Source organism: Lucilia sericata, unplaced genomic scaffold (genome assembly GCF_015586225.1).
Source record: "Lucilia sericata isolate MDLA Ls3-8-SP2 unplaced genomic scaffold, ASM1558622v1 Contig000351F_arrow, whole genome shotgun sequence".
In the NCBI taxonomy this organism is placed as follows: Eukaryota; Metazoa; Arthropoda; class Insecta; order Diptera; family Calliphoridae; genus Lucilia; species Lucilia sericata.
The window spans coordinates 4,255-11,498 of record NW_023994371.1 but is presented as its reverse complement, the minus strand read 5'-3'; the positions used below and the strand labels follow the sequence as shown (position 1 = coordinate 11,498).

Sequence of the window (7,244 nt, the reverse complement as noted above, 5' to 3'; positions counted from 1 at the left end):
AACCCTTACTTAATAGATTTTTAAAAAAAATTCCTTCACTTCAAACTTTTGAAATGCAAAATGCGCAGGTTTGAAAGTAATGCCAAGCTTTTCACCACACTAATGCCTACCCGCTTGCTCTTAAGCGTTAAAGCAAGAGAGAAATAGAAAAGTTTATGCTTTGATTTCAGCATAATTTGGTCCATTGCTGGTATTTTTCAGGTCTTAAGAATTCATACAGTAGTTCTTCGTTTGTAGTCCTGTTGTGTGGTGTAAAAAACGGTATAAAGCGGTTCTATTAAACTCTAAAGAGCAAATTAAGAGGTCGGTTAAAAAAAAAATAATTAAAAAAACTCTCCAAAAAAACTATTTATTTAATTTAAATTCCCAAAAAAAAGGGGTTGAATTTTTATAATAAATTGTGTTTTTTCTTTTTTCTGTGTATAAAAATAATGGAAATTTTCTAAACTTTCCCTAAAGTGAAAATTTTTAGTTGTTCCATATATATAAAACCTTGCCTACCCCTTTCCTTTAGAAAAAAAATTCCAAGACATTTACAGATTGCATCATAATTCTGATTTTGATTTCTTTCCAATAAAGGAAAAGAGAGTTTTTTCCATATTTATATAATACTTCCAGCTCTTGCCTTATATACAACTATTCCCATATAAAATATTCCAATATATTCTTATATACCAACAAATCTACCACCCTAATACACCTCCGATCCTCAAAAGTAAAAAAAAAAACAAATTTAAATACTTACCTTTAATATATAGCGTACAACATTTCTGTTACAATTACAGTCTTCAGACAGAGTTCTAAACGGGTCGCTGGTTTGTCTCTACAAACCACTAGCTCTGTCTGAAAAATGTCATTTCAAATCGTTCGAGTTTGAGGAAATTTCGTTTCATTTTATTTCCTTTAACACAATTTATTTATTGTTAAATAATTTCAAATAATAATTGAAAAACTTTTTATTTCAGTGTATATATATATAAAATATCTATAAATCCGTACCGTTATTTCTTATCATTATCGTAATTTGTGTACCTTAAATTCGTTATAACGTTTCATTTAATCGTTAAATATTATAAAAATTCTTAAAAAATCGTATCGTATGTAGTATATGTATGTGAGTGTTAAAATCGTACGACTATCAAAATTTGGATTGAGTCCTTGGATTACTATTAATGACATCATTATCGTTAAACATATTACTTTATTGTGTTACATAACCTCAAATTTAACTTTGGATTATTCTCAAATAAAATATGTAAGTAACTTGTAAATGTTTTATGTCAATTATAAGTTAAAATATTACATAAATTTTTTTTTCAAATCCTATTCAAAATTGTATATATATATTATGAAACCTAATGATTAATATGCATATTATTTATATGATCGATTTTCTGTTAGAATAACAACTCAAATCTTAATCTTATTATATATTGTCTGAAAGACCCTTTTACTTGCTTTACAATAAAATTTTATCTTTTCTTATAACTGGTTTATCTTTTGTTATATGGGCATTTCCACCGAAAAGTATATTTTTTGTCACATCACGTCACGCACATTAATTGACAATATCTTAGGACTATTCTTTTTTATTGGTCGCACCTTTATCCTATGTATAGAGCTATTAGAACTCTACATAAAAATATAAACAAATTAAAAATATGTATATTGTTTCCCTAGATATAAGCAGTTAATTGTGCGTGACGTGATGTGACAAAAGTTGACTTTTCGGTGGAAATGCCCATATATAGTTTCTTCTTTTCAATATCTTAAGCTAAAGTTTGAAAGAAGTATGTATTTACAAAATATATATAATTTTCTTTACATTTCACAACTTATCATAGTTTACCTTATAAAAGTATTTTTCGGATAAATTTGATATCTCTTTTTATTTGCCCAGATATCGTCTGTTGAAGTTTTTGTCGGACAATATAGACGAATTTGACTTTTTGTAATTTAAAATACATAGTTTCCAACTTGAAAATATAATGTATGTTATATCAAATCTGAAGAAATACATCTGGGCCCCTATCGAGCCTGTTGTGCGCTTCTTTACCAGTGCCTTAGGTAGGAATCGAACCCATGAACTCCGGTCTACCAGATTAGAACTTAAACTTTAGTTTAAGATATTTCAATGTAGGAACAAGCTATAAACCTTTATTTAAAGACGATAAATGCACAAAATCGGTTTTCCTTCTCAAAAACCTGATGTAAAGAGAAACTCAGTAGTCGGGACTTGAATTAAGTGCAGCTCAATAATTTAAATGGGTATGACTGATGAGTATCTGGGTTTTTTTCCAAGTATTGACGGCTTGAGTTATTCCTAAAATCCGATCAAATTATTATTAAAGTATGAAATTGAAATCCATATATGTATGTATAGCAGGACCACATCATAAATTGGTTTTATAATTTTTGGATAGTTCGGTTGACAATAATATATCATTATAGAGGTCAAAAGAGGAGAGTAAATATGAATCTCACATCATGTCATTGAAATTTCGTGTTCTTAAAATCGAAAATCCCCTGTTTTTCGACATTTTTTAAACGTTATAACAGCGCGATGACATCATTATTTATAGAAATTTCTAGTTTCATCTTAATGTCCCATATGTGAACTTTAACCTATCTTATATCTCTTTCTTCTTTGAGATACATATTTTAACCTAAAGCATGATATTATCATATATCAATAAAAACTCAATTTTTAACTATATTTCGCCACTTATTTTATGAGAAACTTGTTTTAATTATCGATTAAGATAACTGGAAGAAGAAGAAGATATAAGAGAGGTTAAATTTTCAGGTGACATAACAAATTTTATAAGTAAAGATGTCTTCGCTCCGTTATAACGTCTTAAATGTGGCTAAAAACGGGATTTTTCAATCTTTCTGTAAAATCTGTAAATTATGATGTAATGAAGAATAATTTGATCTCTGGGTTTTGATTTTTTTCAATTTTGCTGGCCTATGTAATTCTTTTTATCAACGTTTTAATAACTCTATACATTAGGGTTATAACTTTTATAAAATTTCAAATCGACCCTATCCATTCCGCATAGATTATAAAAAGTACGTATATCACTGTTAAAAAACATTCCGCGGCAAATGCTTTACAGTTTTCGAAATCTACTCTAAAACAAATTTTTAATACAAAATCAGAAATTTTCGATATAAACAATGGTGATTGCCTGACCCATGACATTTACATGGGAAATATGCAAGATTATGGCCTGCCTATTTTAAATTTAGTACCAAAACATGTAGATTATTAGAACACTACTGTAGTGATCGGGCCTAATTTTGGTAAACATAAAATTTGTGTCGCATTAGTGTCGGGACAAGATTCGATACCAATGAACCTTCTAAAATTTTTAAAGTATGTATTATTTATGGACCTATTTTAAAACAATGTCAGGAATTTTCAGTATGTAATCCGATATCTAAAATAAGAAACTTAATCCCTGAAAGCAGTTGGGACCAACGCCAAAGTTCAACCACCATATGTCTATTAAAGTCACGACACGATTCGAACGGGAGAAGTTACAATTTTCACAAATTAGTTCGGTATTGAAAATGGGTATTTTTTACTCATGATCAAGCCATCCCTGAAATATTTTCAAGTACTTGCAAAAAATTTTGCACTAGGAGTATGATGAATACCATTCCATATGCAAAATGGACTTAACTATGTATATAAATCTTTTAAAAATTGTGGTTGTAATCAAAAGAAGAGCTAAGTAATTCGGAGCGGTTTCAAAAGTACGGTTTTTCTAAAACTAATTACAAAATACTTGATTCAAATAAGAATTGGCGATTTAAGCCTTCTTTGATTCAAAGTGATCTTTCAATGTACATAAAAAATTTGCGGTTTGATTTAAGCTTAAATGCATACTACATTTGAGATGAAAACAAGTTTGAATTAATACCATAATGGGCTTGATTTAAGCTCGATTCATACTTGATTTCAATACTCAGAACAATTTAGCAAAATAGTTATTTAAAAAAATAATTAAATTATTAATATGAATACAAACACATTAGCATTTAAACAAACATGCTACTAAGATCCATTATCTCTATCTCCGGTTATCATTTAACCGGTACATATTCTGCCTTTTAAAATAATTTCAGTATAAAAACTCTCAATTTAACGTAAGGATGAAAAATAAGCAGACATAGAGATAATGGGTGTAAATATGGCAACTAGTGTGGGTCGAACATAGGCTTTTCTTTCGGATCAACTTCTAATAGTGAAATTAGTCGGTGGTCAACAATGGGTCATTATTTTAACAGCATCCCCAAAACTCCATTAGCTAACTTTACAAAATTGTGTTAAATCTATTTAAAGAAATTAACTGAATTTTATAAGGGATATATACAAGAATTAAACATAAAAAGTATGAACTCAATACCTCTTTCGAAATTAAGAAACATTAACACTTTAAAAACCGGGTTCAAAATTAAAATTTTTAATATTTTATGTTCTTGAACATGATGTTGATAATTTTTTAAAGGATTTTATGAAACTTCTTAGAAGTTATTTGTAGTATATATAAATAATACCTTATGCCAATTACTCGATATATACCTATTAACCCTTTAAGAAAATAATTGGCCCCAAGGAGACCTAAGGATATATTTTCGTGTAGTTTGTCCGAAATATATTCAAGAATATCAAAATCTTGATTTTGAATCCGGTTTTGAAATGATTAACGATTCTCGATTTCAGAAAAATTATTAGCAATATCATTCCATGGACTAGGAAATAATATTCTCATGAACTATGAATAATATTATCGATTTGACCCCGTTATTGAAAGGGTTAACGATTCTTGATTTCAGAATAATTATCAGCAATATCTTTCTATGGACTCAGAAGAATATTCTCAATTTAGTCGATCAAAATTAGGCAACAATATTTATATAATATAATTTTTATTTTATTGTTGTCCAAAATTGCCCTTTCACGAAACTCTTCAACTTCTTATCACAAGTACGACAAAACTATGAGGGGGCGGTATAAACCGCCCCTCTTCTTGCTTTCCCTTTGTAAATATTATGGGTCAAGCAAGGACCTTTGTTTATATCAAAAAATTTTCGATTTTGTAATAATAAAATTAAAATTTTGTTTAGAATAAATAGCGAAAACTTTAAATCATTTGCCGCGAAAACTTTTTTAACGCTCGGGAAAAATTGATATAGTTTTCCGATGTACTTGTTTTATACTCTTAGTGGAATGGATAGGGCTGATTTTAAATTTTCATAAATTATATCAAAGTTATAACCCTAATGGAGATGATTAAATGTTTTAAAATAATGATGAAAACTCAGCTTACATCATTTGCTTTTTACAGGAATAAAGCTTAAAACAAGCCACGCCCATTTTAGAAAAGGCGTGTTCATATAAGTTAGTGATATTTCTGTTATGATGTTATGAATACCATTTAATTTTATAGCAAAATTTTAATAACCTAAAAATATCGTTGCTCTTTTTTTAAGAAAACAATCCGCTTAAAAAGTTCCTACAAATAAAAATAATATAAAATCCTTTGAAGTAGATACAACTAAATTATTTTTGTTGCTGTTGTTGTTTTTATTATCAAAAATAACTACAAACATTCAAATATACATTACATACGCAATATTTGTAAATTTCATCAGCAAAATTTTGTACAATTCATACTTTGAAGAAAGTAAAATTTATGAATATAATCGGCTTATGTTGGTTGCCATGTTTTCAGTTGTGGCAATAAAAATGGAAGGAAATATATACATACACAAATATAGACAAAAACAATTCCACAATTTTACAAAAATATTATATAACTTTCGATATACATATACGCTTATCAGCAAATGAGCATGACTAAATTCCAATTTGTTTTCCTTTCATTATTTTATTGTTTATCGTTACAGGAGGCAAAAGTAAAATGAAAATGACCCATAACTGCCAATTTGGCACAAACTCGTATTCGTACAACAAATCTACAATAAGAACTACTAACTTACGCCCAAGCCCCGTAAAAGTGAGGATGGTGATGATGAAGTTAGTGATGACTGCCGTGATTTCATTATAAATAAATTAAAAGGAATTATGGATACACCAATGAACCGACAATAGTCAGCAAGTCGCTAGAAATAATTATTAAGCCTGCTCTGCAATAAAATAACGGGGAAAAACTCATAAAAATAGATTATAAACGACAGGATATACAAACCAATATAAACAGCATAACAAGCAACCACCACCCACCAAGTGTTAAAAGCAAAAAAAAAAAAGGATATAAAAAGTAAAACGAAATACCAAGTAAATCCAAAGTTCCATTTCAATTTGTAATTTGTTGAAATCGAATAACTTAATAAACGTGTTATAAATAACAAAATCAAAAGAAAGTAGACACTGGAAAAAAAGCAACGTGTGAACGAATGAAAGTGTTAAAATTATCGTGTGAAACGTACGCCAAAGTTCTGTAGTTTAAGTTAAATTTTCAAAATTGTATATGCGCTAAAAACGACCACCCGCATTGAATCCTTATAAACCAAAAAAAACAACATCTACAACAACCAACCACAAAAGTACAAAATCATTTAAAGTCACAACAAAAAGTTCTAACTTTTCCAACAACATGAAGGGTTTAACGGCGTTTAAGGAAAAAGCCACAGGAGTTTTTAGTGGGTGAGTTATCTTTGTATTTATTTTAACTGTGATTTGTTAACTTTATCTGGGTAAAACAATTTTATAAATTATGATTATCGATGCTAACATATTATGCTTTGATAGTACAATCCTCGTTCAAAAATGTAACAACAAAAATTTAATTTAACGGACCAGTGAACGGCAAGTAGACTGAATAGAATGGTCATTGATGTGTTTGAGTATGGGATTAATCAGAATACAAAAATTGATGAGTTTGTGAAATTCTTACTCAAATTTATTGAAAGAAAAGTATGATTAACAAGTAGGAAGGAATTGTCGGGCATAACCGACCACATGATACTCCACACCATGAGTGTATTTTAAAAATAATGTATTTTTCGAAAAGAATCTGTTATGTCCGCCCTGGCGTAGGAGGAAGTTATGCTCTAACTAACTAACTAATTAATTAATTAACTAACTAACTAACTAACTAACTAACTAACTACTAACTAACTAACTAACTAACTAACTAACTAACTAACTAACTAACTACTAACTAACTAACTAACTAACTAACTAACTAACTAACTAACTAACTAACTAA

At 28.8% G+C, this 7,244-nt stretch overlaps 1 long non-coding RNA gene across 1 annotated transcript; it reads left to right on the top strand.

Moving 5' to 3' along the window:
• The first annotated feature begins 230 nt into the window (after positions 1 to 230).
• Positions 231 to 6,666, top strand: LOC119603992. Its single transcript, XR_005231450.1, has 3 exons — positions 231 to 303; positions 966 to 1,255; positions 5,920 to 6,666. It is a non-coding gene; the product is annotated as an uncharacterized LOC119603992 (long non-coding RNA).
• The last annotated feature ends 578 nt before the right edge of the window (positions 6,667 to 7,244 follow it).